This window comes from Salmo salar, chromosome ssa10 (assembly GCF_905237065.1).
Source record: "Salmo salar chromosome ssa10, Ssal_v3.1, whole genome shotgun sequence".
In the NCBI taxonomy this organism is placed as follows: Eukaryota; Metazoa; Chordata; class Actinopteri; order Salmoniformes; family Salmonidae; genus Salmo; species Salmo salar.
Window position 1 is genome coordinate 50,132,319 of NC_059451.1, and position 26,817 is coordinate 50,159,135.

Sequence of the window (26,817 nt, forward strand, 5' to 3'; positions counted from 1 at the left end):
AAAGTGTTATGTTTGAGGAAAATCCAATACAACACATCACTGAGTACCACTCTTCATATTTTCAAGCATGGTGGTGGCTGCATCATGTTATGGGTATCGTTAAGGACTGAGGAGTTTTTCAGGATTAAAAATAAACTGAATGGAGCTAAGCACAGGCAGAACCCTAGAGGAAAACCTGGTTCAGTCTGCTTTCACCTTTCAGCAGGACAATAACCTAAAACACAAGGCCAAATCTACACTGGCGTTGCTTACCAAGAAATCAATGAATGTTCCAGAGTGGCCGAGTTATAGTTTTGACTTAAATCTACTTGGAAATGTATGGCAAGACCTGAAAATGGTTGTCTAGCAACGATCAACAACCAATTTGAGAGACCTTGAAGAATTTTGAAAAGAAAAGTGTGGAAATGTTGTCCAATCCAGGTGTGGAAAGCTCTTAGAGACTTACCCAGAAAGACTCACAGCTGTAGTCTCTGGCAAAGGTGCTTCTACAAAGTATTGACTCAGGGGCGTGAATACTTATGTAAAGGAGATATTTCTATATTTCACCTTCAATAAATTTGTCTAAGAACATGTTTTCACTTTGTCTTTATGGGGTATTGTATCGACATGGGGGAAAGAAAAAAATCAATTTAATGCATTTTTAATTCAGGCTGTAATCCAACAAAATGTGGAAAAGGTATGAATACTTTCTGAAGGCACTGTATGTCTCTTACCATCCCTCTTTCTCTGTCCTCTACCTCTTCCCATCCCTCTCTCTCTCTTTCCATCTCTTTCCTCATCTAGCTCCACCTCTCTCTTTCTCTGTCCTCTACCTCTTCCCATCCCTCTCTCTCCATCTCTTTCCATCTCCCTCCTCATCTAGCTCCACCTCTCTCTTTCTCTGTCCTCTACCTCTTCCCATCCCTCTCTCTCTCTTTCCATCTCTTTCCTCATCTAGCTCCACCTCTCTCTTTCTCTGTCCTCTACCTCTTCCCATCCCTCTCTCTCCATCTCTTTCCATCTCCCTCCTCATCTAGCTCCACCTCTCTCTTTCTCTGTCCTCTACCTCTTCCCATCCCTCTCTCTCTCTTTCCATCTCTTTCCTCATCTAGCTCCACCTCTCTCTTTCTCTGTCCTCTACCTCTTCCCATCCCTCTCTCTCCATCTCTTTCCATCTCCCTCCTCATCTAGCTCCACCTCTCTCTTTCTCTGTCCTCTACCTCTTACCATCCCTCTCTCTCCATCTCTTTCCATCTCCCTCCTCATCTAGCTCCACCTCTCTCTTTCTCTGTCCTCTTCCCATCCCTCTCTCTCTCTTTCCATCTCCCTCCTCATCTAGCTCCACCTCTCTCTTTCTCTGTCCTCTTCCCATCCCTCTCTCTCTCTTTCCATCTCCCTCCTCATCTAGCTCCACCTCTCTCTTTCTCTGTCCTCTACCTCTTACCATCCCTCTCTCTCCATCTCTTTCCATCTCCCTCCTCATCTAGCTCCACCTCTCTCTTTCTCTGTCCTCTACCTCTGCCCATCTCTCTCTCTCTCTCTCTCTCTCTCTCCATCTCCCTCCTCATCTAGCTCCACCTCTCTCTTTCTCTGTCCTCTACCTCTGCCCATCCCTCTCTCTCTTTCCATCTCCCTCCTCATCTAGCTCCACCTCCCTCTTTCTCTGTCCTCTACCTCTTCCCTTGGTCTCCTCTCTACATCCTTCTTCCCATTTGTAGTTTGTCAATGTGCCAGATTATCAGTAATGATTTTCTAGTGTGTAACATCAGCAGTAGTAGCAGTCTATACAACGCTTGTTAGTTTGCTCTGTATCTCTGTGTACAGTATGGACAGACATTCAACACAACAGCTCCTCTGCTAGTCAGCGCTTACTCAGGAGAATCTCCTTGTGGCATCATTAAAAAAACTGCCATGTTTTCTATTATGTGCAAGCTGGCACATCCAAGTCCATGCACCCCCCCACCTCTCTCTCTCTTTCTGTCTCTCTCAATTCAATTCAAGGGGCTGTCTCTCTCACTCTGTCTCTATCTCTGTCCCTCTCTCTCTGTCTGTATCTCTCTCTTTCTCTTTCTACAAAGCTCCTGCTAGATGTAGTTCGCATGGTGATTGCTTGGTTGTCGGCTCAATATGTGATAGTGGGTCCTTTACTTCCCATCTATACACACACACACACAAATGCACACACACACAAATACACGCATGCACACACACAGACAAACACACACAGCACATGTTTTACTGTCCTTGTGTGGACCTAAAATTGATTTCCATTCAAAATCCTAAACCTAACCTTAACCCCTAACCCTGATTCTGACCCTAACTATAATTGTAAAGCCTAAAATAGCCTTTGTCCTTGTGGGGACCTGGGAAATGTCCCCACGAGGGAGAATTTTTCTTTGTTTTACTATCCTTTTGAGGACTTTTGGGGATTTCCAGTACCAAAAGCGATAGTAATTCAAGACCACACACACACACACACACCCCTCCCTCCTTGCTCTGAGCTCTGCCACAGTAACGGGACCCTAGGGACTGCTGGTGCAGGCACACACAGGATGGCATGTCCCAGAGCACTGGTTTCTCTGTGGCGTGTGCGTGTGTGTGTGCGTGTGCGTGTGTGTGTGTGTTAGGCAGCTCTTCAGATCAATTGTTCAATCAAACTCATACCCCAGACCCAATCCTCATCCCCTGTAACCTTCAATGTAGACAGATGGAGCCCCATTGGCCATCTCTCTTTTCCTGCGACCTGCATCTAACCCAGATCCATACTCGAGCCTGCTGCCCTGTACCCAACCCATACAGTCATATACAATACCTTTACCTCAACACCAAACCCCATCTCTACCCTATCCCCTGTACCCAACCCATACATTCATATACAATACCTTTACCTCAACACCAAACCCCATCTGTACCCAACCCATACATTCATTCCTAACAATATACAATACCTTTACCTCAACACCAAACCCCATCTCTACCCTATCCCCTGTACCCGGGCCAATGGAGACAAATGGAGCCCCTTGGCCAGGACTACTGCTCCGCTCCTCTTCTCTTCTCCTCCTCCTTTTTTATTTTTTATTTAAAAAAAAATGATATACTTCTTTCCTCCCTAATTTCGTGGTTTCCAATTGGTAGTTACAGTCTTGTCTCATCGCTGCAACTCCCGTACGGACTCGGGAGAGGCGAAGGTCGAGAGCCATGCGTCCTCCGGAACAGAGCCTGGACTCGAACCAGGATCTCTAGCAGAACAGCTTAGCACTGCGATGCAGTGCCTTAGACCACTGTGCCACTCAGGAGGTCTTTCTCCTCTTCTCTCCTCTCCTCTCTCCCTCTCTGCATATTAAAGAGACAGAACAGACCATTCATCTGCTGTATAATTCATGCACACTTTGCACACACCTTGCTTCAGGGACCCAATACACAACACACACACACACACACACACACACACACACACACACACACCTCATGGTCAGCTCTCAGAGTGATACAAACATCTGAACCTCTCATACCTTTTATCACCATGCAGTGTTTAACAACATTCTCCATTTCTAATTAATTACTGATCTGGTTCATCTTTAGAGTTTCTTCTCATATTAGATATCAGTGTGTGTAGTACGTATAACTGAGATGTAACTGGGTAACTAGTATAACTGGAGTGTAACTGTAGTATAACTGTAGTATAACTATTGCAACTGTAGTTTAACTGTAGTATAACTATTGTAAATGTAGTATAACTGTAGTAAAACTAGTGTAACTGTAGTGTAACTGTAGTGTAACAAGTATAACTGTAGTTTAACTGTAGTATACATGTATAACTAGTGTGACTCTAGTGTAACTGTAATGTAACTGTAGTATAACAACTAACTGTAGTGTAGCTGTAGTGCAACTAGTGTAACTGTAGTATAACAACTATAACTGTAGTGTAGCTGTAGTGCAACTGTAGTATAAATTGTGTATAACTAGTGTAACTCTAGTATAAATGGTGTATAACTAGTGTAACTCTAGTATAAAGTGTAACTCTAGTATAACTGTAGTGTAACTCTAGTATAACTGTAGTGTAACTCCAGTATAACTGTAGTGTAACTAGTATAACTGTAGTGTAGCTGTAGTATAACTAGTGTAACTGTATTGTAACTGTAGTGTAACTAGTGTAACTGTAGTGTAACAAGTATAACTAGTGTGACTCGTGTAACTGTAGTATAACAACTAACTGTAGTGTAGCTGTAGTGCAACTGTAGTATAACTAGTGTAACTGTAGTGCAACTGTAGTATAAATGGTGTATAACTAGTGTAACTCTAGTATAAATGGTGTATAACTAGTGTAACTCTAGTATGAAGTGTAACTCTAGTATAACTGTAGTATAACTAGTGTAACTGTATTATAACTAGTGTAACTGTAGTATAACTAGTGTAACTGTCGTATAACTAGTATAACTAGTGTAATTGTAGTATAACTAGTGTAATTGTAGTATAACTAGTGTAACTGTTGTGTAACTAGTATAACTGTATTATAAGTAGTGTAACTGTTGTGTAACTAGTGTAATTGTAGTATAACTAGTGTAACTAGTACAACTGTAGTACAACTAGTATTACTAGTCTAAGTTGTATAACTGTAGTATAACAAGTGTAGCTGTAGTAAAGCTGTAGTGTAACTGTAGTATAACAAGTATTGCTGTAGTATAACTAGTGTAATTGTAGTGTAACTGTAGTATAACTGTTGTGTAACTAGTGTAACTGCATTATAACTAGTGTAACTGTAGTATAACTTGTGTAACTGCATTATAACTAGTGTAACTGTAGAATAACTAGTGTAGCTGTAGTATAACTAGTGTAACTGTAGTGCAACTAGTGTAACTGTCGTATAACTAGTATAACTAGTGTAACTGTAGTATAACAAGTATAACTAGTGTAATTGTAGTGTAACTGTAGTATAACTGTTGTGTAACTAGTGTAACTGCATTATAACTAGTGTAACTGTAGTATAACTTGTGTAACTGCATTATAACTAGTGTAACTGTAGAATAACTAGTGTAGCTGTAGTGCAACTGTAGTATAACTAGTGTAACTGTAGTGCAACTGTAGTATAAATGGTGTATAACTAGTGTAACTCTAGTATAAATGGTGTATAACTAGTGTAACTCTAGTATAAAGTGTAACTGTAGTGTAACTGTATTATAACTGTATTATAACTAGTGTAACTGTAGTATAACTAGTGTAACTGTAGTATACCTAGTGTAACTGTCGTATAACTAGTATAACTAGTGTAACTGTAGTATAACAAGTATAACTAGTGTAATTGTAGTGTAACTGTAGTATAACTGTTGTGTAACTAGTGTAACTGCATTATAACTAGTGTAACTGTAGTATAACTTGTGTAACTGCATTATAACTAGTGTAACTGTAGAATAACTAGTGTAGCTGTAGTGCAACTGTAGTATAACTAGTGTAACTGTAGTGCAACTGTAGTATAAATGGTGTATAACTAGTGTAACTCTAGTATAAATGGTGTATAACTAGTGTAACTCTAGTATAAAGTGTAACTCTAGTGTAACTGTATTATAACTGTATTATAACTAGTGTAACTGTAGTATAACTAGTGTAACTGTAGTATAACTAGTGTAACTGTCGTATAACTAGTATAACTAGTGTAATTGTAGTATAACTAGTGTAATTGTAGTATAACTAGTGTAACTGTTGTGTAACTAGTATAACTGTATTATAACTAGTGTAACTGTTGTGTAACTAGTGTAATTGTAGTATAACTAGTGTAACTAGTACAACTGTAGTACAACTAGTATTACTAGTCTAACTTGTATAACTGTAGTATAACAAGTGTAGCTGTAGTAAAGCTGTAGTGTAACTGTAGTATAACAAGTATAGCTGTAGTATAACTAGTGTAATTGTAGTGTAACTGTAGTATAACTGTTGTGTAACTAGTGTAACTGCATTATAACTAGTGTAACTGCATTATAACTAGTGTAACTGCATTATAACTAGTGTAACTGTAGAATAACTAGTGTAATTGTAGTGTAACTGTAGTATAACTGTTGTGTAACTAGTATATTTGTTGTGTAACTAGTATAACTGCATTATAACTAGTATAACTGCATTATAACTAGTGTAACTGTTCTATAACTAGCATAACTATTGTAACTCTAGTATAACTAGTGTAATTGTAGTATAACTAGTACAACTAGTATTACTAGTGTAACTTGTATAACTGTAGTATAACAAGTATAGCTGTAGTAAAGCTGTAGTGTAACTAGTATAACAAGTGTAACTGTAGAATAACTGGTGTAACTGTAGTGTAACTAGTATAACTGTATTATACTAGTGTAACAGGTCTATAACTAGTATAACTATTGTAACTCTAGTATAACTAGTGTAATTGTAGTGTAACTGTAGTATAACAAGTATAACTATTGTATAACTAGTGTAGCTGTAGTGCAACTGTAGTATAACTAGTGTAACTGTAGTGCAACTTTAGTATAAATGGTGTATAACTAGTGTAACTCTAGTATAAATGGTGTATAACTAGTGTAACTCTAGTATAAAGTGTAACTGTAGTGTAACTGTATTATAACTGTATTATAACTAGTGTAACTGTAGTATAACTAGTGTAACTGTAGTATACCTAGTGTAACTGTCGTATAACTAGTATAACTAGTGTAACTGTAGTATAACAAGTATAACTAGTGTAATTGTAGTGTAACTGTAGTATAACTGTTGTGTAACTAGTGTAACTGCATTATAACTAGTGTAACTGTAGTATAACTTGTGTAACTGCATTATAACTAGTGTAACTGTAGAATAACTAGTGTAGCTGTAGTGCAACTGTAGTATAACTAGTGTAACTGTAGTGCAACTGTAGTATAAATGGTGTATAACTAGTGTAACTCTAGTATAAATGGTGTATAACTAGTGTAACTCTAGTATAAAGTGTAACTCTAGTGTAACTGTATTATAACTGTATTATAACTAGTGTAACTGTAGTATAACTAGTGTAACTGTAGTATAACTAGTGTAACTGTCGTATAACTAGTATAACTAGTGTAATTGTAGTATAACTAGTGTAATTGTAGTATAACTAGTGTAACTGTTGTGTAACTAGTATAACTGTATTATAACTAGTGTAACTGTTGTGTAACTAGTGTAATTGTAGTATAACTAGTGTAACTAGTACAACTGTAGTACAACTAGTATTACTAGTCTAACTTGTATAACTGTAGTATAACAAGTGTAGCTGTAGTAAAGCTGTAGTGTAACTGTAGTATAACAAGTATAGCTGTAGTATAACTAGTGTAATTGTAGTGTAACTGTAGTATAACTGTTGTGTAACTAGTGTAACTGCATTATAACTAGTGTAACTGCATTATAACTAGTGTAACTGCATTATAACTAGTGTAACTGTAGAATAACTAGTGTAGCTGTAGTGCAACTGTAGTATAACTAGTGTAATTGTAGTGTAACTGTAGTATAACTGTTGTGTAACTAGTGTAACTGCATTATAACTAGTGTAACTGCATTATAACTAGTGTAACTGCATTATAACTAGTGTAACTGTAGAATAACTAGTGTAATTGTAGTGTAACTGTAGTATAACTGTTGTGTAACTAGTATATCTGTTGTGTAACTAGTATAACTGCATTATAACTAGTATAACTGCATTATAACTAGTGTAACTTCTATAACTAGCATAACTATTGTAACTCTAGTATAACTAGTGTAATTGTAGTATAACTAGTATTACTAGTGTAACTTGTATAACTGTAGTATAACAAGTATAGCTGTAGTAAAGCTGTAGTGTAACTAGTATAACAAGTGTAACTGTAGAATAACTGGTGTAACTGTAGTGTAACTATTATAACTGTATTATACTAGTGTAACAGGTCTATAACTAGTATAACTATTGTAACTCTAGTATAACTAGTGTAATTGTAGTGTAACTGTAGTATAACAAGTATAACTATTGTATAACTAGTGTAATTGTAGTGTAACTGTAGTGTAACTAGTACAACTAGTATTACTAGTGTAAGTAGTATAACTGTAGTATAACAAGTATAGCTGTGGTGTAACTGTAGTAAAGCGTTAGTGTAACTGTAGTGTAACTAGTATAACTAGTGTATAACTAGTATAACTATTAGTATAACAAGTGTAACTGTTCTATAACTAGTATAACTATTGTAACTCTAGTATAACTAGTGTAATTGTAGTATAACTGTAGTATAACAAGTATAACTATCGTGTAACTAGTGTAATTGTAGTATAACTAGTTTAACTGTAGTGTAACTAGTACAAATGCAGTACAACTAGTATTACTAGTGTAATTCGTATAACTGTAGTATAACAAGTATAGCTGTGGTGTAACTGTAGTAAAGCTGTAGTGTAACTAGTACAACTGCAGTACTACTAGTGTAACTAGTATAACTGTAGTATAACAAGTGTAGCTGTAGTAAAGCTGTAGTGTAACTGTAGTATAACAAGTATAGCTGTAGTATAACTAGTGTAATTGTAATGTAACTGTAGTATAACTGTTGTGTAACTAGTGTAACTGCATTATAACTAGTGTAACTGTAGTATAACTTGTGTGACTGCATTATAACTAGTGTAACTGTAGAATAACTAGTGTAATTGTAGTGTAACTGTAGTATAACTGTTGTGTAACTAGTATAACTGCATTATAACTAGTATAACTGCATTATAACTAGTGTAACTGTTCTATAACTAGCATAACTATTGTAACTCTAGTATAACTAGTGTAATTGTAGTATAACTAGTGTAACTAGTACAACTAGTATTACTAGTGTAACTTGTATAACTGTAGTATAACAAGTATAGCTGTGGTGTAGCTGTAGTAAAGCTGTAGTGTAACTAGTATAACAAGTGTAACTGTAGAATAACTGGTGTAACTGTTAGTATAACTGTATTATACTAGTGTAACTGTTCTATAACTAGTATAACTATTGTAACTCTAGTATAACTAGTGTAATTGTAGTGTAACTGTAGTATAACAAGTATAACTATTGTATAACTAGTGTAATTGTAGTGTAACTGTAGTGTAACTAGTACAACTAGTATTACTAGTGTAAGTAGTATAACTGTAGTATAACAAGTATAGCTGTGGTGTAACTGTAGTAAAGCGTTAGTGTAACTGTAGTGTAACTAGTATAACTAGTGTATAACTAGTATAACTATTAGTATAACACGTGTAACTGTTCTATAACTATTGTAACTCTAGTATAACTAGTGTAATTGTAGTATAACTGTAGTATAACAAGTATAACTATCGTGTAACTAGTGTAATTGTAGTATAACTAGTTTAACTGTAGTGTAACTAGTACAAATGCAGTACAACTAGTATTACTAGTGTAATTCGTATAACTGTAGTATAACAAGTATAGCTGTGGTGTAACTGTAGTAAAGCTGTAGTGTAACTGTAGTGGAACTAGTACAACTGCAGTACTACTAGTGTAACTAGTATAACTGTAGTATAACAAGTATAGCTGTGGTGTAACTGTAGTACAGCTGTAGTGTAACTGTAGTGTAACTAGTATAACTGTAGTGCAACTGTAGTATAACTGTAGTGTAACTAGTATAACTAGTGTAATTGTAGTATAACAAGTATAGCTGTAGTATAACTAGTGTAACTGGTGTAACTGTAGTATAACTGTATTATAACTAGTGTAACTGTTCTATAACTAGTATAACTATTATAACTCTAGTATACCTGTAGTAACTCTAGTATACCTGTAGTATAACTAGTGTAATTGTAGTATAACTAGTATAACTATCGAATAACTAGTGTAACTGTAGTATAACAAGTATAACTGTAGTGTAACTGTAGTGTAACTGTAGTATAACAAGTATAGCTGTAGTATAACAAGTGTAACTGTAGAATAACTGGTGTAACTGTAGTATAACTGTATTATAACTAGTGTAACTGTTCTATAACTAGTATAACTATTGTAACTCTAGTATACCTGTAGTATAACTAGTGTAATTGTAGTATAACTAGTATAACTATCGAATAACTAGTGTAACTGTAGTGTAACAAGTATAGCTGTGGTGTAACTGTAGTAAAGCTGTGGTGTAACTGTAGTAAAACTGTTGTGCAACTGTAGTGTAACTAGTATAACTATTAGTGTAACTAGTGTAACTGTAGTATAACTATTAGTATATGTATAACTAGTGTAACTATAGTATAACTAGTGTAACTGTAGTTTAACTGTAGTATAACAAGTATAGCTGTAGTGTAACTGTATTGTAGCTGTAGTGTAACTAGTATAACTGTAGTGTAACTGTAGTATAACTCGTGTAACTGTAGTGTAAGTGGTATAACTGTTGTGTAACTGTGGTGTAACCAGTGTAACTGTGGTGTAACCAGTGTAACTGTGATGTAACTAGTGTAACTGTAGTATTTTTATCTATTTTTTTATTTATTTCACCTTTATTTAACCAGGTAGGCAAGTTGAGAACAAGTTCTCATTTACAATTGCGACCTGGCCAAGATAAAGCAAAGCAGTTTGACACATACAACAACACAGAGTTACACATGGAGTAAAACAAACATACAGTCAATAATACAGCAGAAAAACAAGTCTATATACAATGTGAGCAAATGAGGTGACATAAGGGAGGTAAAGGCAAAAAAGGCCATGGTGGCGAAGTAAATACAATATAGCAAGTAAAACACTGGAATGGTAGATTTGCAGTGGAAGAAAGTGCAACTATAGTATAACTGTAGTGTAACTGTGTTTAAGTGGTTATTTGTAGTCTCTGGGCTGTGAGATTGTTGGCTGAATCTAAACTACCACCTGCTGGTATCTTTGAAGTACTGCATACATCCACTGACGCGCTTGGTGATTTTATAGGAATGCTTCATTTTTTTGCTAAATGTGCACCATCCTTTTCTTTTAGCCAGTTTGTTAAAAAGCGTGTGCTTTCAGAGGCAGCCAGTTGGACAGGCAGGCAGGCAGGCAGCCAGTTGGACAGGCAGGCAGGCAGGCAGGCAGGCAAGCAGTGGATCCTGCCTCAAACAGCGTCTGTAGTTGTATGTCTAACAGAAAGACAGACTTGGCCATGCGTCTCCATCCCTCTCTCTCTCGCTCCAGTTCTCTCTCTCCCTCTCTCTTTCTCTCTCCCCCTCCCCCATCTCTCTTTCTATCTCCCCTCTCTGTCTCTCGCTCTCGATTTCTCTCCCCCGTCTCTCACGCTCTCTTTCTCTCCCCCTCCCCTCTTTCTCTCTCTTTCTCTCCCCCTCCCCTCTTTCTCTCTCTTTCTCTCCCCTCTTTCTCTCTCTTTCTCTCCCCCTCCCCTCTCTTTCGCTCTCTCCCCCTCCCCTCTCTCTCTCTCTCTCTCTCGCTCGCTCTTTCTCTCTCGCTCCAGTTCTCTCCCCCTCCTCTCTCTCTCCCTCCGCTCTCTCCTCTCCCCCTCCCCATCTCTCTCTTTCTCCCCCGCTCTCTTTCTCTCCCCCTCTCTCCCTCCCCTTCTCTCTCTGTTTCTCTCCCCTTCTCCCCCTCTCTGTTTCCCCCTCCCCTATCTCTCTCTTTCTCTCCCTCCTCTCTCGCTCACTTTCTCTCCCCTTCCCCTCTCGCTCTCGTGTTCTCTCTTTCTCTCCCCCCTCTCACTCTCGCTCTTTCTCTCCCCCTCTCCCCCTCCCCATCTCTCTCGCTCTCTCTTTCTCTCCCCCTCCCCCTCTCTCTCTTTCCCCCCTCACCTCTCTCTCTTGCTCGCTCTCTCCCCTCTCTTTCTCGCTCCAGTTCTCTCCCCCTCTCTCCCTCTCTCCCCTCACTCTCTCGCTCTCTCTTTTTCTCCCCCTCCCCCCCTCTCTCGCTCTCTTTCTCTCTCCCCTCCCCCCTCTCTCGCTTTCTTTCTCTCCCTCTCTTTCTCGCTCCTGTTCTCTCCCCCTCCCCCCTCTCTCTCCTCCCTCTCTTTCTCTCCCCCTCTCTCACTTTCTCTTTCTCTCCCCCTCTCCTCCCCCTCTCTCCCTCTCTCTCTCTCGCTCTTTCTCTCCCCGTCTCGCTCTTTCTCTCCCCCTCTCTCTCGCTCTCTCTCTTTCCTCTCTCTTTCCCCTCTCTTTCTCTCTCTCTTTCCTCTCTCTATAAGGTTTGTGTGCATGTTCCAGGCATATCTCACGTAGTGTGCCAAGCTGTGAGATCAGTGGCCACTCAGAAACACCATATGAAATGTATAATGTAAAGCCGATAGTTAAAGTCACTGGCACTCCGTCGTTGGCCTCAGTGCACAGCCGCATGCTCGCCGCTTCACATAATTAGTCAAGCAGACCGAGGAGAGAAAAAAAGTTTATTTCTTCAAATATTTCTATCTGAATTGGACGGTGATTACTATTTTCCTCTCATAACTAGAGGAGTGAAATCTAGATTTATTGTATGGTACATGAATGTTTCATAGAGTCACTGGCATGAGCTCTCCTCTATATAGATTTGATATCTTGGCTCATTCCGTTTGGAAAGCATGACACTATTCCTTGTTAGAGGATTACTTAGCAGTATTGGCCATATTGAATATACAGGTTTTATTTCACCAGAATTGTACTTCAATAAATTATTTTAAGTGAAAAGATGGCTGTCAACTTACTGTAAATTGAAATGATTTATTGCCACAGAATATCTGTAGCTGCGTATGTGTAGCTGACTAGAATAACTAGAATAACTCACCATTGTGTATATCGCATCAGTGAACTAAACATTATTCAAACAAATATTCACAGATAATAAGAAGGTCCACTGTCATGCCAGCAGAGGTGACCCTGCAGAGTAGCTATTGAACCACATCTCATAACAGTGAGTTTAGTGATTTAGTGTGCGTTTAAACAAACAAAATGTTTTTTTTCCCCTCTGTCCTCCAAACTGGGGGTTTTGGACAGATTTCGTGAAATAGTCTGGACCTTTTCATTTTCAGTATTAGACATAATTTGCTGCATCTTTTCCTGGCGCTGCACTCTCTCCTTCTCTCTCTCTGTCTCTCATTCTCTCTCCATTTCTCTTTAACTGCAGCCGTCATCTGTAATGAGAGGGAGAGAGAGATGCAGAATGAGAGGGTGAGATGGAGACCAATAGAACAAGAAAGAGCGGTAGAGACAGAGAGAGTGACTTTTCCAGTTTTCTATCAGTCTGTCATGAGAAGCATGGTTATCTCTGGGTTAGCTTGGCTGGACTGTTTCTTTAATAGCCATTCTACTTCCACTGTAATCAACACCACTGGATGACTTGTATGTTAAATCAGTGATGTGTGTTTCATAAGTAGACAGTGTGTATTCGTCCAGGTTACTTTTGTTTGCAGATGTCTTTCTGCTGTCTGTATCGTTTGTCCTTCCTACAGTATTTAGGTAGGGGTTGGGAATCTAGCATGGATAGAATAGTGATCATAGGAAAGGGAGGGCTGGTTGAGATGGGTTGAAGTGGGTATGGTTATGAGATGGGTTGAAGTGGGTATGGTTATGAGATGGGTTGAAGTGGGTATGGTTATGAGATGGGTTGAAGTGGGTATGGTTATGAGATGGGTTGAGGTGGGTATGGTTATGAGATGGGTTGAGGTGGGTATGGTTATGAGATGGGTTGAGGTGGGTATGGGTATGAGATGGGTTGAGGTGGGTATGGTTATGAGATGGGTTGAGGTGGGTATGAGATGGGTTGAGGTGGGTATGGTTATGAGATGGGTTGAGGTGGGTATGAGATGGGTTGAGGTGGGTATGGTTATGAGATGGGTCGAGGTGGGTATGAGATGGGTTGACGTGGGTATGGTTATGAGATGGGTTGAGGTGGGTATGGTTATGAGATGGGTTGAGGTGGGTATGGTTATGAGATGGGTTGAGGTGGGTATGGTTATGAGATGGGTATGAGGTGGGTATGGTTATGAGATGGGTCGAGGTGGGTATGGTTATGAGATGGGTTGAGGTGGGTATGGTTTTGAGGTGGGTATGGTTATGAGGTGGGTTGAGGTGGGTATGGATATGAGGTGGGTATGAGGTGGGTATGGTTATGAGATGGGTCGAGGTGGGTATGGTTATGAGATGGGTATGAGGTGGGTATGGTTATGAGGTGGGTATGGTTATGAGATGGGTCGAGGTGGGTATAGATATGAGATGGGTCGAGGTGGGTATAGATATGAGATGGGTCGAGGTGGGTATGGTTATGAGATGGGTCGAGGTGGGTATGGTTATGAGATGGGTTGAAGTGGGTATGGTAATGAGATGGGTTGAGGTGGGTATGGTTATGAGGGTGAGGTGGGTATGGTTATGAGATGGGTCTGAGGTGGGTATGGTTATGAGATGGGTCGAGGTGGGTATGGTTATGAGATGGGTTGAGGTGGGTATGAGATGGGTCGAGGTGGGTATGAGGTGGGTATGGTATGAGATGGGTTGAGGTGGGTATGGTTATGAGGTGGGTTGAGGTGGGTATGGTTATGAGATGGGTTGAGGTGGGTATGGTTATGAGATGGGTTGAGGTGGGTATGGTTATGAGATGGGTTGAGGTGGGTATGGTTATGAGATGGGTCGAGGTGGGTATGGTTATGAGATGGGTACGAGGTGGGATGTATGAGATGGGTCGAGGTGGGTATGGTTATGAGATGGGTTGAGGTGGGTATGGTTATGAGATGGGTTGAGGTGGGTATGAGGTGGGTATGGTTATGAGATGGGTTGAGGTGGGTATGGTTATGAGATGGGTTGAGGTGGGTATGGTTATGAGATGGGTATGAGGTGGGTATGGTTATGAGATGGGTCGAGGTGGGTATGGTTTTGAGGTGGGTATGGTTATGAGGTGGGTTGAGGTGGGTATGGATATGAGGTGGGTATGAGGTGGGTATGGTTATGAGATGGGTCGAGGTGGGTATGGTTATGAGATGGGTATGAGGTGGGTATGGTTATGAGGTGGGTATGGTTATGAGATGGGTCGAGGTGGGTATAGATATGAGATGGGTCGAGGTGGGTATAGATATGAGATGGGTCGAGGTGGGTATGGTTATGAGATGGGTCGAGGTGGGTATGGTTATGAGATGGGTCGAGGTGGGTATGGTAATGAGATGGGTCTGAGGTGGGTATGGTTATGAGATGGGTCGAGGTGGGTATGGTTATGAGATGGGTCGAGGTGGGTATGGTTCTTAGATGAGTCGAGGTGGGTATGAGGTGGGTATGGTTATGAGATGGGTTGAGGTGGGTATGGTTATGAGGTGGGTTAAGGTGGGTATGGTTATGAGATTGGTTGAGGTGGGTATGAGATGGGTTGAGGTGGGTATGGTTATGAGATGGGTTGAGGTGGGTATGAGATGGGTCGAGGTGGGTATGGTTATGAGATGGGTCGAGGTGGGTATGAGATGGGTTGAGGTGGGTATGGTTATGAGATGGGTCGAGGTGGGTATGAGATGGGTCGAGGTGGGTATGGTTATGAGATGGGTCGAGGTGGGTATGGTTATGAGATGGGTTGAGGTGGGTATGGATATGAGGTGGGTATGATTACGAGATGGGTCGAGGTAGGTATGGTTATGAGATGGGTCGAGGTGGGTATGGTTATGAGATGGGTCAAGGTGGGTATGAGGTGGGTATGGGTATGAGATGGGTTGAGGTGGGTATGAGGTGGGTATGGTTATGAGATGGGTTGAGGTGGGTAAGAGATGGGTATGGTTATGAGATGGGTCAAGGTGGGTATGGTTATGAGATGGGTCAAGGTGGGTATGGTTATGAGATGGGTTGAGGTGGGTATGGATATGGGGTGGGTATGAGGTGGGTATGATTATGAGATGGGTCGAGATGGGTATGGTTATGAGATGGGTCTAGGTGGGTATGAGATGGGTCGAGGTGGGTATGAGATGGGTCGAGGTGGGTATGAGATGGGTCGAGGTCGGTATGGGTATGAGATGGGTCGAGGTGGGTATGGTTATGAGATGGGTTGAGGTGGGTATGAGATGGGTCGAGGTGGGTATGAGATGGGTTGAGGTGGGTATGGTTATGAGATGGGTCGAGGTGGGTATGGTTATGAGATGGGTCGAGGTGGGTATGGTTATGAGATGGTTGAAGTGGGTATGGATATGAGGTGGGTATGAGGTGGGTATGATTATGAGATGGGTCGAGGTGGGTATGGGTATGAGATGGGTCGAGGTGGGTATGAGATGGGTTGAGGTGGGTATGGTTATGAGATGGGTTGAGGTGGGTATGAGGTGGGTATGGTTATGAGATGGGTCTAGGTGGGTATGAGATGGGTCGAGGTGGGTATGGTTATGAGATGGGTCGAGGTGGGTATGGTTATGAGATGGGTTGAGGTGGGTATGAGGTGGGTATGATTACGAGATGGGTCGAGGTGGGTATGGTTATGAGATGGGTCAAGGTGGATATGAGATGGGTTGAGGTGGGTATGGGTATGAGATGGGTTGAGGTGGGTATGAGGTGGGTATGAGATGGGTATGGTTATGAGATGGGTCAAGGTGGGTATGGTTATGAGATGGGTCGAGGTGGGTATGGATATGAGGTGGGTATGATTATGAGATGGGTCGAGATGGGTATGTTTATGAGATGGGTCGAGGTGGGTATGAGATGGGTCGAGGTCGGTATGAGATGGGTCGAGGTCGGTGTGGGTATGAGATGGGTCGAGGTCGGTATGGTTATGAGATGGGTCGAGGTGGGTATGAGATGGGTCGAGGTGGGAATGGGTATGAGATGGGTTGAGGTGGGTATGGTTATGAGATGGGTTGAGGTGGGTATGAGATGGGTCGAGGTGGGTATGGTTATGAAATGGGTAGAGGTGGGTATGGTTATGAGATGGGTTGAGGTGGGTATGGTTATGAGATGGTTGAGGTGGGTATGATTATGAGATGGGTCGAGGTGGGTATGGGTATGAGGTGGGTATGGTTATGAGATGGGTCGAGGTGGGTATGGTTATGAGATGGGTCGAGGTGGGTATGGTTATGAGATGGGTCGAGGTGGGTATGGTTATGAGATGGGTCGAGGTGGGTATGGTTATGAGATTGGTCGAGGTGGTTATGGTTATTAGATGGGTCGAGGTGGGTATGGTTATGAGATGGGTCGAGGTGGGTATGGTTATGAGATGGGTCGAGGTGGGTATGGTTATAAGATGGGTCGAGGTGGGTATAGATATGAGATGGGTTGAGGTGGGTATGGTTATGAGATGTGTCGATGTGCGTATGGATATGAGGTGGGTATGAGGTGGGTATGGATATGAGGTGGGTATGAGGTGGGTATGGTTATGAGATGGGTCGAGGTGGGTATGGTTATGAGATGGGTCGAGGTGGGTGTGAGATGGGTCGAGGTGGGTATGGTTATGAGATGGGTCGAGATGGGTTGAGGTGGGTATGGGTATGAGATGGGTATGGTTATGAGATGGGTTGAGATGGGTATGGTTATGAGATGGGTTGAGGTGGGTATGGCTATGAGATGGGTTGAGGTGGGTATGGTTATGAGATGGGTTGAGGTGGGTATGGTTATGAGATGGGTCGAGGTGGGTATGGTTATGAGATGGGTTGAGGTGGGTATGGTTATGAGATGGCTGAGGTGGGTATGAGGTGGGTATGATTATGAGATGGGTCGAGGTGGGTATGGGTATGAGATGGGTATGAGGTGGGTATGGTTATGAGATGGGTCGAGGTGGGTATGGTTATGAGATGGGTCTTGGTGGGTATGGTTATGAGATGGGTCGAGGTGGGTATGGTTATGAGATGGGTCGAGGTGGGTATGGTTATGAGATGGGTCGAGGTGGGTATGGTTATTAGATGGGTCGAGGTGGGTATGGTTATGAGATGGGTCGAGGTGGGTATGGTTATGAGATGGGTCGAGGTGGGTATGGTTATGAGATGGGTCGAGGTGGGTATGGTTATGAGATGGGTATGGTTATGAGATGGGTATGAGGTGGGTATGGTTATAAGATGGGTCGAGGTGGGTATAGATATGAGATGGGTTGAGGTGGGTATGGTTATGAGATGGGTCGATGTGGGTATGGATATGAGGTGGGTATGAGGTGGGTATGGATATGAGGTGGGTATGAGGTGGGTATGGTTATGAGATGGGTCGAGGTGGGTATGGTTATGAGATGGGTCGAGGTGGGTGTGAGATGGGTCGAGGTGGGTATGGTTATGAGATGGGTCGAGGTGGGTATGGGTATGAGATGGGTATGGTTATGAGATGGGTTGAGATGGGTATGGTTATGAGATGGGTTGAGGTGGGTATGGCTATGAGATGGGTTGAGGTGGGTATGGTTATGAGATGTGTTGAGGTGGGTATGGGTATGAGATGGGTTGAGGTGGATATGGTTATGAGATGGGTCGATGTGGGTATGGATATGAGGTGGGTATGAGGTGGGTATGGTTATGATGTGGGTCGAGGTGGGTATGGTTATGAGATGGGTCGAGGTTGGTATGGGTATGAGATGGGTATGGTTATGAGATGGGTATGGTTATGAGATGGGTTGAGGTGGGTATGGTTATGAGATGGGTTGAGGTGGGTATGGTTATGAGATGGGTTGAGGTGGGTATGGGTATGAGATGGGTTGAGGTGGGTATGGTTATGAGATGGGTCGATGTGGGTATGGATATGTGGTGGGTATGAGGTGGGTATGGATATTAGGTGGGTATGGTTATGATGTGGGTCGAGGTGGGTATGGTTATGATGTGGGTCGAGGTGGGTATGGATATGAGGTGGGTATGGATATGAGGTGGGTATGAGGTGGGTATGGTTATGATGTGGGTCGAGGTGGGTATGGATATGAGGTGGGTATGAGGTGGGTATGGTTATGAGATGGGTCGAGGTGGGTATGGTTATGAGATGGGTCGAGGTGGGTATGGTTCTGAGATGGGTCGAGGTGGGTATGGTTCTTTGATGGGTCGAGGTGGGTATGAGATGGGTCGAGGTGGGTATGAGATGGGTCGAGGTGGGTATGGTTATGAGATGGGTTGAGGTGGGTTTGAGATGGGTTGAGGTGGGTATGGTTATGAGATGGGTTGAGGTGGGTATGAGATGGGTCGAGGTGGGTATGGTTATGAGATGGGTATGAGATGGGTTGAGGTGGGTATGGTTATGAGATGGGTTGAGGTGGGTATGAGGTGGGTATGGTTATGAGATGGGTCGAGGTGGGTATGGTTATGAGATGGGTATGAGGTGGGTATGGTTATGAGGTGGGTATGGTTATGAGATGGGTCGAGGTGGGTATAGATATGAGATGGGTCGAGGTGGGTATAGATATGAGATGGGTCGAGGTGGGTATGGTTATGGGATGGGTCGAGGTGGGTATGGTTATGAGATGGGTCGATGTGGGTATGGTAATGAGATGGGTATGAGGTGGGTATGGTTATGAGGTGGGTATGGTTATGAGATGGGTCTGAGGTGGGTATGGTTATGAGATGGGTCGAGGTGGGTATGGTTCTTAGATGGGTCGAGGTGGGTATGAGATGGGTCGAGTTGGGTATGAGGTGGGTATGGTTATGAGATGGGTTGAGGTGGGTATGGTTATGAGATGGGTTGAGGTGGGTATGGTTATGAGATTGGTTGAGGTGGGTATGAGATGGGTTGAGGTGGGTATGGTTATGAGATTGGTTGAGGTGGGTATGAGATGGGTTGAGGTGGGTATGGTTATGAGATGGGTTGAGGTGGGTATGAGGTGGGTATGGTTATGAGATGGGTCGAGGTGGGTATGAGATGGGTCGAGAAGGGTATGGTTATGAGATGGGTCGAGGTGGGTATGGTTATGAGATGGGTCGAGGTGGGTATGGTTATGAGATGGGTCGAGGTGGGTATGGTTATGAGATGGGTCAAGGTGGGTATGAGATGGGTTGAGGTGGGTATGAGTATGAGATGGGTTGAGGTGGGTATGGTTATGAGATGGGTTGAGGTGGGTATGAGATGGGTATGGTTATGAAATGGGTCAAGGTGGGTATGGTTATGAGATGGGTCAAGGTGGGTATGGTTATGAGATGGGTCGAGGTGGGTATGGTTATGAGATGGGTTGAGGTGGGTATGGATATGGGGTGGGTATGAGGTGGGTATTATTATGAGATGGGTCGAGATGGGTATGGTTATGAGATGGGTCGAGGTGGGTATGAGATTGGTCGAGGTGGGTATGAGATGGGTCGAGGTGGGTATGGTTATGAGATGGGTTGAGGTGGGTATGAGATGGGTCGAGGTGGGTATGAGATGGGTAGAGGTGGGTATAAGATGGGTTGAGGTGGGTATGGTTATGAGATGGGTCGAGGTGGGTATGGTTATGAGATGGGTCGAGGTGGGTATGGTTATGAGATGGGTTGAGGTGGGTATGGTTATGAGGTGGGTATGATTATGAGATGGGTCGAGGTGGGTATGGGTATGAGATGGGTATGAGATGGGTCGAGGTGGGTATGAGATGGGTTGAGGTGGGTATGAGGTGGGTATGGTTATGAGATGGGTCGAGGTGGGTATGAGATGGGTCGAGGTGGGTATGGTTATGAGATGGGTCGAGGTGGGTATGGTTATGAGATGGGTTGAGGTGGGTATGGACATGAGGTGGGTATGAGGTGGGTATGATTACGAGATGGGTCGAGGTGGGTATGGTTATGAGATGGGTCAAGGTGGGTATGAGATGGGTTGAGGTGGGTATGGGTATGAGATGGGTTGAGGTGGGTATGGTTATGAGATGGGTTGAGGTGGGTATGAGATGGGTATGGTTATGAGATGGGTCAAGGTGGGTATGGTTATGAGATGGGTTGAGGTGGGTATGGATATGAGGTGGGTATGAGGTGGGTATGATTATGAGATGGGTCGAGATGGGTATGTTTATGAGATGGGTCGAGGTGGGTATGAGATGGGTCGAGGTGGGTATGAGATGGGTCGAGGTGGGTATGAGATGGGTCGAGGTTGGTATGGGTATGAGAGGGGTCGAGGTGGGTATGAGATGGGTTGAGGTGGGAATGTGTATGAGATGGGTTGAGGTGGGTATGGTTATGAGATGGGTTGAGGTGGGTATGGTTATGAGATGGGTCGAGGTGGGTATGGTTATGAGATGGTTGAGGTGGGTATGGATATGAGGTGGGTATGAGGTGGGTATGATTATGAGATGGGTCGAGGTGGGTATGGGTATGAGATGGGTATGAGGTGGGTATGGTTATGAGATGGGTCGAGGTGGGTATGGTTATGAGATGGGTCGAGGTGGGTATGGTTATGAGATGGGTCGAGGTGGGTATGGTTATGAGATGGGTCGAGGTGGGTATGGTTATGAGATGGGTCGAGGTGGGTATGGTTATGAGATGGGTATGAGGTGGGTATGGTTATGAGATGGGTATGAGGTGGGTATGGTTATACGATGGGTCGAGGTGGGTATAGATATGAGATGGGTCGTGGTGGGTATGGTTATGAGATGGGTCGAGGTGGGTATGGATATGAGGTGGGTATGAGGTGGGTATGGATATGAGGTAGGTATGAGGTGGGTATGGATATGAGGTGGGTATGAGGTGGGTATGGTTATGAGATGGGTCGAGGTGGGTATTGGTATGAGGTGGGTATGGTTATGAGATGGGTCGAAGTGGGTGTGAGTTGGGTCGAGGTGGGTATGGGTATGAGATGGGTATGGTTATGAGATGGGTTGAGATGGGTATGGTTATGAGATGGGTTGAGGTGGGTATGGCTATGAGATGGGTTGAGGTGGGTATGGTTATGAGGTGGGTATGGGTATGAGATGGGTTGAGGTGGGTATGGTTATGAGATCGGTCGATGTGGGTATGGATATGAGGTGGGTATGAGGTGGGTATGGATATGAGGTGGGTATGAGGTGGGTATGGTTATGATGTGGGTCGAGGTGTGTATGGTTATGAGATGGGTATGGTTATGAGATGGGTTGAGGTGGGTATGGTTATGAGATGGGTTGAGGTGGGTATGGGTATGAGATGGGTTGAGGTGGGTATGGTTATGAGATGGGTCGATGTGGGTATGGATATGTGGTGGGTATGGATATGAGGTGGGTATGGTTATGATGTGGGTCGAGGTGGGTATGGTTATGATGTGGGTCGAGGTGGGTATGGATATGAGGTGGGTATGGATATGAGGTGGGTATGAGGTGGGTATGGTTATGATGTGGGTCGAGGTGGGTATGGATATGAGGTGGGTATGAGGTGGGTATGGTTATGAGATGGGTCGAGGTGGGTATGGTTATGAGATGGGTCGAGGTGGGTATGGTTCTGAGATGGGTCGAGGTGGGTATGGTTCTTAGATGGATCGAGGTGGGTATGAGATGGGTCGAGGTGGGTATGACTGGGGTCGAGGTGGGTATGGTTATGAGATGGGTTGAGGTGGGTATGGTTATGAGATGGGTTGAGGTGGGTTTGAGATGGGTTGAGGTGGGTATGGTTATGAGATGGGTTGAGGTGGGTATGAGATGGGTCGAGGTGGGTATGGTTATGAGATGGGTCGAGGTGGGTATGAGATGGGTTGAGGTGGGTATGGTTATGAGATGGGTTGAGGTGGGTATGAGGTGGGTATTGTTATGAGATGGGTCGAGGTGGGTATTGGTATGAGGTGGGTATGGTTATGAGATGGGTCGAGGTGGGTGTGAGATGGGTCGAGGTGGGTATGGTTATGAGATGGGTCGAGATGGGTCGAGGTGGGTATGGGTATGAGATGGGTTGAGGTGGGTATGGGTATGAGATGGGTTGAGGTGGGTATGATTATGAGATGGGTCGAGGTGGGTATGAGATGGGTTGACGTGGGTATGGTTATGAAATGGGTTGTGGTGGGTATGGTTATGAGATGGGTTGAGGTGGGTATGAGGTGGGTATGGTTATGAGATGGGTTGAGGTGGGTATGGTTATTAGATGGGTATGAGCTGGGTATGGTTATGAGATGGGTCGAGGTGGGTATGGTTATGAGATGGGTCGAGGTGGGTATGGTTTTGAGGTGGGTATGGTTATGAGGTGGGTTGAGGTGGGTATGGATATGAGGTGGGTATGAGGTGGGTATGGTTATGAGATGGGTCGAGGTGGGTATGGTTATGAGATGGGTATGAGGTGGGTATGGTTATGAGGTGGGTATGGTTATGAGATGGGTCGAGGTGGGTATAGATATGAGATGGGTCGAGGTGGGTATAGATATGAGATGGGTCGAGGTGGGTATGGTTATGAGATGGGTCGAGGTGGGTATGGTTATGAGATGGGTCGAGGTGGGTATGGTAATGAGATGGGTATGAGGTGGGTATGGTTATGAGGTGGGTATGGTTATGAGATGGGTCGAGGTGGGTATAGATATGAGATGGGTCGAGGTGGGTATGGTTATGAGATGGGTCGATGTGGGTATGGATATGAGGTGGGTATGAGCTGGGTATGAGGTGGGTATGGATATGAGGTGGGTATGAGGTGGGTATGGTTATGAGATGGGTCGAGGTGGGTATTGGAATGAGGTGGGTATGGTTATGAGATGGGTCGAGGTGGGTGTGAGATGGGTCGAGGTGGGTATGGGTATGAGATGGGTATGGTTATGAGATGGGTTGAGATGGGTATGGTTATGAGATGGGTTGAGGTGGGTATGGCTATGAGATGGGTTGAGGTGGGTATGGTTATGAGGTGGGTATGAGGTGGGTATGGATATGAGCTGGGTATGAGGTGGGTATGGTTATGATGTGGGTCGAGGTGTGTATGGTTATGAGATGGGTATGGTTATGAGATGGGTTGAGGTGGGTATGGTTATGAGATGGGTTGAGGTGGGTATGGTTATGAGATGGGTTGAGGCGGGTATGGGTAGAGGTTGGTATGGTTATGAGATGGGTCGATGTGGGTATGGATATGTGGTGGGTATGGATATGAGGTGGGTATGGTTATGATGTGGGTCGAGGTGGGTATGGTTATGATGTGGGTCGAGGTGGGTATGGATATGAGGTGGGTATGGATATGAGGTGGGTATGAGGTGGGTATGGTTATGATGTGGGTCGAGGTGGGTATGGATATGAGGTGGGTATGAGGTGGGTATGGTTATGAGATGGGTCGAGGTGGGTATGGGTCGAGGTGGGTATGGTTCTGAGATGGTTCGAGGTGGGTATGGTTCTTAGATGGGTCGAGGTGGGTATGAGATGGGTCGAGGTGGGTATGAGTGGGGTCGAGGTGGGTATGGTTATGAGATGGGTTGAGGTGGGTATGGTTATGAGGTGGGTTTGAGATGTGTTGAGGTGGGTATGCTTATGAGATGGGTTGAGGTGGGTATGAGATGGGTCGTGGTGGGTATGGTTATGAGATGGGTCGAGGTGGGTATGAGATGGGTTGAGGTGGGTATGGTTATGAGATGGGTTGAGGTGGGTATGAGGTGGGTATGGTTATGAGATGGGTCGAGGTGGGTATTGGTATGAGGTGGGTATGGTTATGAGATGGGTCGAGGTGGGTGTGAGATGGGTCGAGGTGGGTATGGTTATGAGATGGGTCGAGGTGGGTATGGGTATGAGATGGGTTGAGGTGGGTATGGTTATGAGATGGGTTGAGGTGGGTATGGTTATGAGATGGGTTGAGGTGGGTATGGGTATGAGATGGGTTGAGGTGGGTATGGTTATGAGATGGGTTGAGGTGGGTATGAGATGGGTTGAGGTGGGTATGAGATGGGTCGAGGTGTGTATGGGTATGAGATGGGTCGAGGTGGGTATGAGTGGGGTCGAGGTGGGTATGGTTATGAGATGGGTTGAGGTGGGTATGGTTATGAGATGGGTTGAGGTGGGTATGGGTATGAGATGGGTTGAGGTGGGTATGGTTATGAGATGGGTCGATGTGGGTATGGATATGTGGTGGGTATGGATATGAGGTGGGTATGGTTATGATGTGGGTCGAGGTGGGTATGGTTATGATGTGGGTCGAGGTGGGTATGGATATGAGGTGGGTATGGATATGAGGTGGGTATGAGGTGGGTATGGTTATGATGTGGGTCGAGGTGGGTATGGATATGAGGTGGGTATGAGGTGGGTATGGTTATGAGATGGGTCGAGGTGGGTATGGTTATGAGATGGGTCGAGGTGGGTATGGTTCTGAGATGGGTCGAGGTGGGTATGGTTCTTAGATGGATCGAGGTGGGTATGAGATGGGTCGAGGTGGGTATGACTGGGGTCGAGGTGGGTATGGTTATGAGATGGGTTGAGGTGGGTATGGTTATGAGATGGGTTGAGGTGGGTTTGAGATGGGTTGAGGTGGGTATGGTTATGAGATGGGTTGAGGTGGGTATGAGATGGGTCGAGGTGGGTATGGTTATGAGGTGGGTCGAGGTGGGTATGAGATGGGTTGAGGTGGGTATGGTTATGAGATGGGTTGAGGTGGGTATGAGGTGGGTATTGTTATGAGATGGGTTGAGGTGGGTATTGGTATGAGGTGGGTATGGTTATGAGATGGGTCGAGGTGGGTGTGAGATGGGTCGAGGTGGGTATGGTTATGAGATGGGTCGAGATGGGTCGAGGTGGGTATGGGTATGAGATGGGTTGAGGTGGGTATGGGTATGAGATGGGTTGAGGTGGGTATGATTATGAGATGGGTCGAGGTGGGTATGAGATGGGTTGACGTGGGTATGGTTATGAAATGGGTTGTGGTGGGTATGGTTATGAGATGGGTTGAGGTGGGTATGGTTATGAGATGGGTTGAGGTGGGTATGAGGTGGGTATGGTTATGAGATGGGTTGAGGTGGGTATGGTTATGAGATGGGTCGAGGTGGGTATGGTTATGAGATGGGTCGAGGTGGGTATGGTTTTGAGGTGGGTATGGTTATGAGGTGGGTTGAGGTGGGTATGGATATGAGGTGGGTATGAGGTGGGTATGGTTATGAGATGGGTCGAGGTGGGTATGGTTATGAGATGGGTATGAGGTGGGTATGGTTATGAGGTGGGTATGGTTATGAGATGGGTCGAGGTGGGTATAGATATGAGATGGGTCGAGGTGGGTATAGATATGAGATGGGTCGAGGTGGGTATGATTATGAGATGGGTCGAGGTGGGTATGGTTATGAGATGGGTCGAGGTGGGTATGGTAATGAGATGGGTATGAGGTGGGTATGGTAATGAGGTGGGTATGGTTATGAGGTGGGTCGAGGTGGGTATAGATATGAGATGGGTCGAGGTGGGTATGGTTATGAGATGGGTCGATGTGGGTATGGATATGAGGTGGGTATGAGCTGGGTATGAGGTGGGTATGGATATGAGGTGGGTATGAGGTGGGTATGGTTATGAGATGGGTTGAGATGGGTATGGTTATGAGATGGGTTGAGGTGGGTATGGCTATGAGATGGGTTGAGGTGGGTATGGTTATGAGGTGGGTATGAGGTGGGTATGGATATGAGCTGGGTATGAGGTGGGTATGGTTATGATGTGGGTCGAGGTGTGTATGGTTATGAGATGGGTATGGTTATGAGATGGGTTGAGGTGGGTATGGTTATGAGATGGGTTGAGGTGGGTATGGTTATGAGATGGGTTGAGGCGGGTATGGGTAGAGGTTGGTATGGTTATGAGATGGGTCGATGTGGGTATGGATATGTGGTGGGTATGGATATGAGGTGGGTATGAGGTGGGTATGGTTATGATGTGGGTCGAGGTGGGTATGGTTATGATGTGGGTCGAGATATGAGGTGGGTATGGATATGAGGTGGGTATGAGGTGGGTATGGTTATGATGTGGGTCGAGGTGGGTATGGATATGAGGTGGGTATGAGGTGGGTATGGTTATGAGATGGGTCGAGGTGGGTATGGTTATAAGATGTGTCGAGGTGGGTATGGTTCTGAGATGGTTCGAGGTGGGTATGGTTCTTAGATGGGTCGAGGTGGGTATGAGATGGGTCGAGGTGGGTATGAGTGGGGTCGAGGTGGGTATGGTTATGAGATGGGTTGAGGTGGGTATGGTTATG

General features: G+C 44.2%; 1 protein-coding gene across 2 annotated transcripts in view; it reads left to right on the plus strand.

Annotated features, from left to right (window-relative positions):
- The window catches only part of LOC106560563 (DENN domain-containing protein 1B), a 259,880-nt gene that overhangs the window by 222,707 nt on the left and 10,356 nt on the right, over positions 1-26,817 (plus strand). The window lies entirely within an intron of this gene.